Below are 13125 nucleotides of genomic sequence, written 5' to 3' on the forward strand. Positions count from 1 at the left end.
CTCTCTAGTTACATATGGTGCCGTCCCTTAATATATAGCTTCCTCTGCAAATATGTGCTGTCTCTTACATAGTGTATTTTTGTTATTTTTTATTATTCACAGTGCCCTCCTTTATTATGTAGTCCACTCTCTTGTTAGATATAAAACGACTGCTGATGGAGTAGCCGATGACCAAACTACCAGTCCATCATCTCCTCCTTTAGAAAAGAAGCTTTCCTATGCTCCATCAGCCATCATTGCATTATACAGCTAACAAGACAGGACAGTAAGTAATAAAAAACAGGGTTCTATATAATCCAATATGTAAGGGACGGTGCTGTACATAACAAGAGAGGGCACTGTATAATAAGGGACAGCAATATACATAATAAAGGAGACTGTTGTGAATTCTGCTCTTGGGTTCCCTCCAGTGGTTGTTGGTGGGAATGCAGTTGTCTCTGACTCGCAGTCCTGGCCAGGTGTATCGGATAATTACAATTCTGACTGGGATATTTAGGTGTGCAGGATCCTTTAGCCCTTGCCAGTTGTCAATGTTTCTTTGGAAGTATTGGATCTCTGCCTGGCCTCTCCTGCTTATCTGCCAGTTCAGCAAAGATAAGTGTCTGTTTCTTTTCCTGTGGCACACATGCAGTGTGCTTATTTTCAGTACTGTTCGTTTGTTTGTCTTTTGTCCAGATTAGACTGTGTCTGTGTTTTCTCAGTCTGGTTGGTTTCACTGGAGTTGCAGATATACGCTCCTACATCTTTAGTTAGATGTAGGAAGTTTTTTGCATATTCTGCTGTGGATTTTTGAAGGGTTTTATACTGACCGCACAGAACTCTGTCCTATCCTGTCCTATCCAGCTAGAGTGGCTTCCTGTGCTAAATCCTGTTTTTTCTGCCTGTGTATGTTTTTTCCTCTCCGACTCACCGCCAATATTTGTGGGGGACTGTCTATCCTTTGGGGATTTTCTCTGAGGCAAGACAGTATTCCGATTTCCATCTTTAGGGGTATTTAGTCCTCCGGCTGTGACGAGGTGTCTAGGTGTGTTAGGTACACTCCACGGCTACTTCTAGTTGCGGTGTTAAGTTCAGGTTTGCGGTCAGTATAGTGGCCACTTTCTCCAGTGAAAGTTCTCATGCAGCTCCAAGGTCACCGGATCATAACAGGAGACTATGGAATATATATACATGTATGTGTGTGTGTGGCTATATATACACAGTACAGACCAAAAGTATGGACACACCTTCTCATTTAAAGATTTTTCTGTATTTTCATGACTATGAAAATTGTACATTCACACTGAAGGCATCAAAACTATGAATTCACACATGTGGAATTATATACTTAACAAAAAGTGTGAAACAACTGAAATTATGTCTTATATTCTAGGTTCTTCAAAGTAGCCACCTTTTGCTTTGATTACTGCTTTGCACATTCTTGGCATTCTCTTGATGAGCTTCAAGAGGTAGTTTTTACTTTACAGGTGTGCCCTGTCAGGTTTAGTAAGTGGGATTTCTTGCCTTATAAATGGGGTTGGGACCATCAGTTGTGTTGTGCAGAAGTCTGGTGGATACACGACTGATAGTCCTACTGAATAGACTGTTAGAATTTGTATTATGGCAAGAAAAAAGCAGCTAAGTAAAGAAAAACGAGAGACCATCATTACTTTAAGAAATGAAAGTTAGTCAGTCCGAAAAATTGGGCAAACTTTGAAAGTGTCCGCAAGTGCAGTGGCAAAAACCATCAAGCGCTTCAAAGAAACTGGCTCACATGAGGACCGCCCAAGGAAAGGAAGACCAAGAGTTACCTCTGCTTCTGAGGATAAGTTTATCCGATTCACCAGCCTCAGAAATCGCAGGTTAACAGCAGCTCAGACAAGAGACCAGGTCAATGCCACACAGAATTCTAGCAGCAGACAGATCTCTACAACAACTGTTAAGAGGAGACTTTGTGCAGCAGGCCTTCATGGTAAAATAGCTGCTAGGAAACCACTGCTAAGGACAGGCAACAAGCAGAAGAGATTTGTTTGGGCTAAGGAACACAAGGAATAGACATTAGACCAGTGGAAATCTGTGCTTTGGTCTGATGAGTCCAAATTTGAGATCTTTGGTTCCAACCACCATGTCTTTGTGCGACGCAGAAAAGGTGAGCAAATGGACTCTACATGCCTGGTTCCCACTGTGAAGCATGGAGGAGGAGGTGTAATGGTGTGGGGGTGCTTTGCTGATGACACTTTTGAGGATTTATTCAAAATTGAAGGCATACTGAACCAGCATGGCTACCACAGCATCTTGCAGCGGCATGCTATTCCATCCGGTTTGCATTTAGTTGGACCATCATTTATTTTTCAATAGGACAATGACCCCAAACACACCTCCAGGCTGTGTAAGGGCTATTTGACTAAGAAAGAGAGTGATGGGGTGCTACACCAGATGACTTGGCCACCACAGTCACCACACCTGAACCCAATCGAGATGGTTTGGGGTGAGCTGGACCGCAGAGTGAAGGCAAAAGGGCTAACAAGTGCTAAGCATCTCTGGGAACTCCTTCAAGATTGTTGGAAAACCATTCCGGTGACTACCTCTTGAAGCTCATCAAGAGAATGCCAAGAGTGTGCAAAGCAGTCATAAAAGCAAAAGGTGGCTACTTTGAAGAACCTAGAATATAAGACATAATTTCAGTCGTTTCACACTTTTTTGTTAAGTATATAATTCCAGATGTGTTAATTCATAGTTTTGATGCCTTCAGTGTGAATGTACAATTTTCATAGTCATGAAAATACAGAAAAATCTTTAAATGAGAAGGTGTGTCCAAACTTTTGGTCTGTACTGCATATATATACAGTGCCTTGCGAAAGTATTCGGCCCCCCGGAACTTTTCAACCTTTTCCCACATATCATGCTTCAAACATAAAGATACCACATGTAAATTTTTGGTGAAGAATCAACAAAAAATGGAACACAATTGTGAAGTTGAATGAAATTTATTGGTTATTTTAATTTTTCTGGACATTGAAAAACCGTAAAGTGGGGCGTACAATATTATTCGGCCCCTTTACTTTCAGTGCAGCAAACTCACTCCAGAAGTTCATTGTGGATCTCTGAATGATCCAATGTTGTCCTAAATGCCTAATGATGATAAATATAATCCACCTGTGTGTAATCAAGTCTCCGTATAAATGCACCTGCTCTGTGATAGCCTCAGGGTTCTGTTTGAAGCACAGAGAGCATCATGAAGACCAAGGAACACAACAGGCAGGTCTGTGTTACTGTTGTGGAGAAGTTTAATGCCGGATTTGGATACAAAATGATTTCCAAAACTTTAAACATCCCAAGGAGCACTGTGCAAGTGATCATATTGAAATGGAAGGAGTATCATACCACTGTAAATCTACTAAGACCCGGCCGTCCCTCTAAACTTTCATCTCAAACAAGGAGAAGACTGATCAGAGATGCAGCCAAGAGGCCCATGATCACTGTGGATGAACTGCAGAGATCTACAGCTGAGGTGGGACAGTCTGTCCATAGGACAACAATCAGTTGTACACTGCACAAATCTGGCCTTTATGGAAGAGTGGCAAGAAGAAAGCCATTTCTCAAAGATATACACAAAAAGTGTAATTTAAAGTTTGCAGCAAGCCACTTGGGAGACACACCAAACATGTGGAAGAAGGTGCTCTGGTCAGATGAAACCAAAATCAAACTTTTTGGCAACAATGCCAAGTGATATGTTTGGCTTAAAGGCAACACACCTCATCACTAGAGATGAGCGGTGTTCGAGTCAAACTGTTCGCCAATTTCAAATTCGAGCTGTTTTGGGCGGTGTTCGAGTCGTTCGACGAACTCGAACAATTTGCTTAAAATTCGGCTGTTCTAGTTTCTGTTCGATAACTGTTCGTTCACCAAGAGCCTAACTTGATTTGCATATTAAAACTGTTTATCATTGTTAATAGACTATTTCAGTGTATAGTAAGAGGGGGTGAGGGGGGGGGGCAGTTAACAGATTTGTGCTGAAATAACGCCGATCTCCATTTTTTTTTTCTTTCCCGCATTTACAGTGGGGCGGTGAAGTCTCTCAGCCTATCTGCAGTGCACACACACAGCAATGTGCATGTGATGCACACAATCAAGGGCATGTGTCATTGGCTGTGTATGTCACATGTCCTTGCCCTATAAGAAGCAGCCATTTGCCCCGTTGCCACCATTTCCTCACTGATGCATGCTTAGTGTTAGACAGCACCGCTGCTTCTGTGGACGCTATACAGTATAAGAGCACGGTGGCACAGTGGTTAGCACAGCAGCCTTGCAGCGCTGGGGTCCTGGGTTCTAATCCCACCCAGGACAACATCTGCAAAGAGTTTGTATGTTCATTCTGTGTTTGCGTGGGTTTCCTCCGGGCACTCCGGTTTCCTCCCACATTCTAAAGACATACTGATAGGGATTCTAGATTGTGAGCCCCATCGGGGACAGTGATGATAATGTGTGCAAAACTGTAAAGTGCTGCGGAATATGTTAGCACTATATAAAGATTATAAGAGTGTTTTTTGGAGCGAATTTTCAGAGAGACAGGTTTAGGGAGTTGGGACTAGTTGTAATATCAGCCCTTTTCAGGGTAGGTTACAGCAGTTCATAGCACTGTTTGCCAGGCAGGACAGTGCCAGTGCTGTGCAAGTGTTTGTCACAGCATTTGGTGTAATCTAGCTCAGTCAATCGTTTTGGGCTAGTAGCATTGTCTGATAGTCATCTGAGTAGCCCGCCTGTGAAGCTAGCTACACCGCCTGTGTATCTCTATTTTTACTGCATTTAACCCAGTTAATAGTTTTGGGCCTAGGAGCAGTGTCTGCACGTCAGCAGAGTAGCCCGCCTGTGAAACTAACTATACCGCCTGTGTATCTCTATTTTTACTGCATTTAATCCAGTTAATAGTTTTGGGCCTAGGAGCAGTGTCTGCACATCAGCAGAGTAGCCCGCCTGTGGAAACTAACTACACCGCCTGTTTATCTCTATTTTTACTGCATCTAATCCAGTTCATAGTTTTGGACCTAGGAGCAGGGTCTGCACGTCAGCAGAGTAGCCCGCCTGTGAAACTAACTATACCACCTGTGTATCTCTATTTTTACTGCATCTAATCCAGTTTATAGTTTTGGGCATAGGAGCAGGGTCTGCACGTCAGCAGAGTAGCCCGCCTGTGAAACTAACTATACCGCCTGTGTATCTCTATTTTTACTGCATCTAATCCAGTTAATAGTTTTGGGCCTAGGAGCAGTGTCTGCTCATCAGCAGAGTAGCCCGCCTGTGGAAACTAACTACACCGCCTGTTTATCTCTATTTTTACTGCATCTAATCCAGTTCATAGTTTTGGGCCTAGGAGCAGGGTCTGCACGTCAGCAGAGTAGCCTGCCTGTGAAACTAACTATACTACCTGTGTATCTCTATTTTTACTGCATCTAATCCTGTTAATAGTTTTGGGCCTAGGAGCAGTGTCTGCACGTCAGCAGAGTAGCCGCCTGTGAAACTAACTATACCGTCTGTGTATCTAAATTTTTACTGCAACTAATCCAGTTAATAGTTTTGGGCCTAGGAGCAGTGTCTGTACGTCAGCAGAGGAGTAGCCCAGCTACCCACCGCCTGTTTACTTAAGTACTATTTTTAACGTCATCTGGCCCAGGAAATCCTTTTGGGCCTAGTAGAATTTAGTGCTACTCAGCAGCATACCCCACCCATGAAGCAAGCTACATCGTCTGTTTACCTAACTACAATTTTGTAACGGCATCTAGCCCAGGAAATCCTTTTGGGCCTAGTAGAATTTGGTGCTTCTCAGGAGCGTACCCCACCCATGAAGCAAGCTACACCGCCTGTTTACCTAAGTACTATTTTGTAACGGCATCTAGCCCAGGAAATTCTTTTGGGCCTAGTAGAATTTGGTGCTACTTAGCAGCGTACCCCACCCATGAAGTAAGCTACACCGCCTGTTGATCTAATTACTAATTTTTAACTGCATCTAGCCCAGGAAATCGTTTTGTACCTAATAGCATTTTGTGCTACTCAGCAGAGTACCCCACCCATGAAGCAAGCTACACCACCTGTTTACCTAAGTACTATTTTTTAACGGCATCTAGCCCAGGAAATCCTTTTGGGCCTAGTAGAATTTAGTGCTACTCAGCAGCGTACCCCACCCATGAAGCAAGCTACACCGCCTGTTTACCTAAGTTCTATTTTTAACGGCATCTAGCCCAAGAAATCCTTTTGGGCCTAGTAGAATTTGGTGCTACTCAGCAGTGTACTTCACCCAATGAAGCAAGCTACACCGCCTGTTTATCTAAGTACTATTTTTTAACGGCATCTGGCCCAGGAAATCCTTTTGGGCCTAGTAGCAATTTCTGCTACTCAGCAGAGTACCCCACCCATGAAGCAAGCTACACCGCCTTCTTCCTTTCTCAATCTAACCCCTCGGCTCTGGGGTGTCCACTCTCCCTCCAGCTCTCTCCTTCTCTCAGGTGGACTACCGCGTGTTTTCACACTGTGGCGAATGTTTTGGGCCCAGGCATAAGAAGTCGTCGAGGTAATGGATAATATGTGCCGCCTTACAAACATCCATGATGACACATTCGAGGAAGCAACTAAACGCCTCAAATAGTGAGCAGGATATGGAGTACCCCATGGGCAAACAGCGATCTACGTAGTATGCTCCTTCACAGAAGCAGCCCAATGGGAGACCACTATTCGGAGGCACAGGTAGTAACCGGGACGCCCCCCCCAATGTCTGTTTTGGCCATTAGGGTGCCCCTTACCAACTTCTTGACCCGCCTGATTGCCTCGTCAAAGGAGGTACAATACATAGTACTGTACTTAGTTCCGCGTCGATGTTGTTGTTTACTGACCTGCCCCTTGGATATGACAAATGGTGGATTAGTCTGAATGTATTGGGTTCATTTTTTGGCACAACTCCCAACGGGGGTACCACTGCATCTTCTAAGGAAAGTGTTCTGAATGGACCCGCCGCCATTCTACCTAAAGATATTTATTTTTTTATTTTTTTTGTCAAGACGTCTGGGTGTTGGTAGAGTGATTTTAGATTTTTACTCCAGCCTGTCTTGATTTTAGAAGGGCATGACATGCCTATATCTGTGTCTCCTCCTCCTTTTACTCCTCCACCTCTTTTCTTTTCACATGACTATATGTAGTTGTGAGGACTTTTCCATGTGTTTGTTGTGTCTTCTGAGCAGTTTGTCAGCTCTTGGACACCTTTTAAGGTGTTTTCTATGTGTTTTCTATGTGTTTGTATGTGTTTGTGTTTGCCTGCCATTGATTTCAATGGGGTTCGACGGTGTTCGTTGAACGTTCGACGAAAATTTGTCGAACACGTCCCTGTTCGACGAACCGAACCGAACCCAAACACTAGGGAGGTGCCTTAACACTACTCATCATCTTGAACACATGATCCTTCACCCTCAAACATGGTGGTGACAGCATCATGGTTTGGGCCTGCTTTTCTTCAGCAAGGACAGGGAAGATGGATGGAGCCAAATACAGGACCAATCTTGAAGAAAACCTATTGGAGTCTGCAGAAGACCTGAGACTTTGACAGAGATTTTTCTTCCAACAAGACATTGATTCCAAATATAAAGCAAAATCTACAATGGTAACAATATTAAACAGATTACACTGGTGCTCACCCTAGGAAACCGCAACACTCCTTAGCTGCTGGGATGCGGACAGAGTAGTGCCAACTGTGTCAAAAGTCCTAAACCACGTAATACAATATTAATCCCCCACTTAAGGGTAAACCAGACAAAAAAAAATGCTTCTCTTAAGTCCGGCTGCACAATACACCAAAGCCTCCACTTGTACTATAGTAGGTGCCTGTGTGAATATCACCCAATCCCTCTGATGGCCAGAACCCTGACACCTCCGTATGAAATCTCGTTACACTGCTGCCGGCAGTAGGACCGCGTGTAGCTGCAGGCTTACCTGTGACTCATTGGTGCTGCAGCGTACGATGCACTTCCGTGTCTGCAAGGTGTCGGTTCGTTGTTGGAAACAAGCGTGCAAGGGCTATGGCAACATGTGCACCGAATGGTGAGGTGCGATATGCAGCTAGGGAAGCTCCGGCCGGTAGCGTCCCTAGGTATCGCGTGGGGCAAAGAAAGAAAAAATAAAAAATGGCTGATAGGCTCCACCTACTTGTGACGTCATGTTCAGAATGGAGCGCAGAGGCGCTCAAAACAACAGGAGGACAGAGCTAACCAACGCGTTTTGAAGAGCCACGCTCTTCTTCCTCAGGGTGGAAGAAGAGCGTGGCTCTTTGAATTGCTTTGGTTAGCTCTGTCCCCCTGTTGTTTTGAGTGCCTCTGCGCTCAATTCTGAACATGATGTCACAAGTAGGTGAAGCATATCAACCATCCTTTTTTTTTTCTTTGCCCCATGCGATACCTAGGGACGCTACCGACCAGAGCTTCCCTAGCTGCCTATCGTGCCTCCCCATTCAGTGCACATGTTGCCATAGCTCTTGCACGCTTGTTTCCAACAACAAACCGGCAACTTGCAGACAAGGAAGTGCATCGTACGCTGCAGCGACAGGCACAGTCTGGCAGCGAATTGGCCCCTCCCTACTACCCACCAGTCAGTGCCTCCTCCATACTCCCCTCAAGTCAGCGCCCACATAGCATTTTAGCAGTCCGTTAAACGGACTGCGTTACACCGCGGCATAACACGGTGTAACGCAGTCCGTTAACGCTGCCATTAACCCTGTAAGTGTGACCAACTTTTTACTATTGATGCTGCCTATGCAGCACCAATAGTAAACACATATCACATAACACATATTTTAAAAAAATCATTATATTTTCACCTTTCGGCGTTCCCGCCAGCCTTTCCCACTCCTCACGACGCTCCGGTCCCAAGAATGCATTGCGGCAATGACCCCAGATGACGTAGCGGTCTCGCGAGACCGCTACATCATCACGGATTATTGCCGCAAGGCATTACTGGGAATGGAGCGTCGCAAGGAGCATCACTAAAGGCCTGGGTTGGATCTGGAGGCCGCCGGATGGTGAGTATATAACTATTTTTTCTTTTAATTCTTTTTTTAACAGGGATATGGTGCCCACATTGCTATATACTACGTGGGCTGTGTTATATACTACGTCACTGTGCTATATACTACGTGGGCTGTGCTATATACTACGTGGCTGTGTTATATACTACGTGGCTGTGTTATATACTATGTGGCTGTGCTATATACTATGTGGATGTGTTATATACTATGTAGCTGTGCTATATACTATGTGACTGTGCTATATACTTTGTGGCTGTGCTGTATACTACGTGGCTGTGCTATATACTACGTGGCTGTGGAATATACTACGTGGCTGTGTTATATACTATGTGGCTGTGCTATATACTATGTGGATGTGTTATATACTACGTAGCTGTGCTATATACTACGTGACTGTGCTATATACTACGTGGCTGTGCTATATACTATGTGGGCTGTGTTATGTACTATGTAGCTGTGCTATATACTACGTGGCTGCAATATACTACATGACTGTGCTATATACTACGTGGTTGTGCTATATACTACGTGGCTGTGCTATATACTACATGGACTGTGTTATATACTACGTGGGCTGTGAGACTCTTTCACCCGGGGACCTCAAAAACCTGGAGCTCACCCTGGCTTCACTGTTTAGTCGCGCCCTGCCGGCCGCAAACAATCAGCGACAGACGCAGTCCGGACGCGAATTGGAGCGGGATTTGAACCACGCTTCGCTAATTGGTCATGCCCGACCGGCCGAATCCTGTGTATTCATTGCATTATTCTGAAATCTTCATAAATAAACTACATACATATTCTAGAATACCCGATGCGTTAGAATCGGGCCACCATCTAGTGTTTCAATAAGAGACTATTTCTGTTATACTGCAGCCACCAAATCCTGTGCTTTTTAGTAGTAAACTGCTAAGACCTGTGCTTATTGAAGTGTAATGATAAGTTTATAGATGGTTCCTGTTGCACTGCAACTGTGAAGCTCAGTGCCTCCATGGTGATGTGTATGCCAGTCCCCAGGGTCCTGGTCGTTGCAGTAATATCATTCTCCTCTATGGGGGAGTGATGTTACGTTTGGAGGCAATAAAGGAGATCTCTTTACCAGGTACCACAAACATACAACACATTTCATACTCCAGTCCACCAGGGGGAGCTATGCTCCTATTTATTAGCACTTAGGTAAAACTGGTGGCCTGGAGACAAAGTTAGGCCGTTGCTGGCTGAGCTTTGCTCAGGTAGTTGGTCCCTGACAGGGGTGGAAGCCTGTCAGAGGCCTAGACAGAGGGTCATGGAGCTGCGCCTGCCCTAAGTGTGGCAGTTCCTAAGAAAGGACATGAAAAGAGAACTGTATTGTAGAGAGTAAGAAGAAGTCATAGCAAAGGAGTGGATACCAGAAGGAGTTCTGCCCTGCACAGGCTGCCACCTTCTGAGGCGCAGGATCCCGATAGCCGGAACACCGAGGGAGCAACAGTCCTTTATGCCTTGCTCCAGAGACTGGCAGGACAGCTAATTGCAAGTTACTGATCTGCCCCATACCCAGGACGCAAGGTGGTACCCACGAGAGGCAGGGGCATGATAGAGTCCCTGTAAAAAGCCTCAAGCCTCCGTTCATGCGGGTTGTCCTATCCATCTGGGGGACAGAGAGAGAGAGATAACATCGATAACATCTACAACATCTGTGAGGACCTTATGAGAGGCTTATCAATAATGTACTACAACACCCAGGCGCTAGAGGAAGGCTACTGATTTCCACCTGGATAAGGGGACTCTGGATTTACCTCCAAACCGTCCGGACTCTGCCTGCCCTGTGATCTGGTGCTCTGGACTGTGGATGCTGAAGCCTTCAGTAAAAAGGTAATGAGACTGCAACCTTGTGTCCTCGTTTTTCACTGCGCCTCACACCATCCACCATCTACACACTGGGAAGCCCTGGGGACACACTTCACCTGTGGGAAGGTATACCTTCTAGCTGCCATAACATCACCCCAGCGGACCCCTTAAAGCAGCGTCGGTGACCCTGACCGAATACCACAGTTGGCGTCATGAACATTTCCCCTTTAAAGACCTTTCCCTTTTACAATGGACCTTCCGAGGGCCACGGACCGGGTCAGCCACCGTGACATCCTCCTTGAGAACCGAACGACCCGATACCGAGTACCCCTAGCCATTGGGGGCGCTCCATGTAATCCACAAGAGTTGTGCCTGCATATTGCTGTGGGTTCATGAAATTGTATCTGCAAAGAAGCATTGTAAACCCATGCATGCCTGCCTCAACCTCTGTAAAGTATTGTAAAGCTAGCTCTGCCATTACTGCATCATCCTGAAGCTGGGAGACATGGTAGGTGACCCTGGGCCAAGTGGTTCTACAGATACAGGTGCTTCTCACAAAATTAGAATATTATCAAAAAGTTATTTTATTTCAGTTCTTCAATACAAAAAGTGAAACTCATATATTAGATAGAGCCATTACAAACAGAGTCATCTATTTCGAGTGTTTATTTCTGTTTATGTTGATGATTATGGCTTACAGCCAATGAAAACCCAAAATTCATTATCTCAGTAAATTAGAACACTTTATAACACCAGCTTGAAAAGTTATTTTAAAATATGAAAAGTTGGCCTACTGAAATGTATGTTAAGTAAATGCACTCAGTACTTGGTCGGGGCTCCTTTTGCATCCATTATTGCATAAATGCAGCGTGGCATGGAGGCGATCAGCCTGTGGCACTGCTATTATTGGTATTGTGGAAACCCAGGTTGCATTGATAGCAGCCTTCAGCTCGTCTGCATTGTTGGGTCTGGTGTCTCTCATATTCCTTTTGACAATATTCTCTAAGGGGTTAGGGTCAGGCGAGTTTGCTGGCCAATCAAGCACGGTGATACTGTTGTTTTTAAACCAGATATTGGTACTTTTGGCAGTGTGGACAGGTGCCAAGTCCTGCTGGAGTGTGATGCTAGTCACTTCTCACGGCAAAGCTGTGAATCAGAGTGGTCAAGGAGTCCAAGGTCAGAAGCCAGGAGGGTACATCATAAACAGAAGGAAGAGACTAAAGCGTAGTCAGGTAATGTTATTATTATTATTATTATTATTTATTTATATAGCACCATTGATTCCATGGTGCTGTACATGAGAAGGGGTTACATACAAGTTACAAATATCACATACAGTAAACAAACTAACAATGACGGACTGATACAGAGGGGCGAGGACCCTGCCCTTGCGGGCTTACATTCTACAGGATTATGGGGAAGGAGACAGTAGGTTGAGGGTTGAAGGAGCTCCAGGGTGTTGGTGAGGCGGTAGCTCCGGTGTTGGTGAGGCGGTAGCTCCGGTGTTGGTGAGGCGATAGCTTCGATAGTGATGAGGCAGCAGCGGTGTCAGTGCAGGCTGTAGGCTTTCCTGAAGAGATGAGTTCCAAGGTCAGAGTACCGGGAGGATAACGGATCAGAGCTGAAGGGGTTAAACAGGCGGGTAATCAGAACAAAGTCCAAGGTCAGGTAACAGATCAAACACATAGAACTCAAGGCACAGTGAGCACAGCACAAACCTCACAAGATGAATGTATGTCTGGCAGTGATCTGGGAGAAGCTGCTCAGTTAAATAGGCATGGCATGTACCCGACGCCTCCAGTCACAGATTGGTTAGTCGAGCTGTCTATCAACACACTGACAGTTCAGCATGCCCCTGAACCAGACTGGATGGCCATGCTGTCAATCAAAGTACTGACAGCTTCAGCACATCCCTGTACCGGATTGGACTGCCGAGCTGTCAGTAACTGCATCCCACGAAACACGTGATGGTGTCTCCGCGGCTTTTCTACAAGTAACTGCATCCCAGACACCCTAAGAGGTGGAACCGTGACATGGAGAATGAAATTTCCATCTCCAAAAAGCTTGTAGGCAGAGGGAAGCATGAAGTGCTCTAAAATTTCCTGGTAGACGGCTGCGCTGACTTTGCTCTTGATAAAACACAGTGGACCTACACCAGCAGATGACATGGCTTCCCAAACCATCACTGATTGTGGAAACTTCACACTAGACCTCAAGCAGCTTGAATTGTGTGTCTCTCCACTCTTCCTCCAGACTCTGGG

The sequence above is a fragment of the Ranitomeya imitator genome, chromosome 4 (genome assembly GCF_032444005.1).
Source record: "Ranitomeya imitator isolate aRanImi1 chromosome 4, aRanImi1.pri, whole genome shotgun sequence".
In the NCBI taxonomy this organism is placed as follows: domain Eukaryota; kingdom Metazoa; phylum Chordata; class Amphibia; order Anura; family Dendrobatidae; genus Ranitomeya; species Ranitomeya imitator.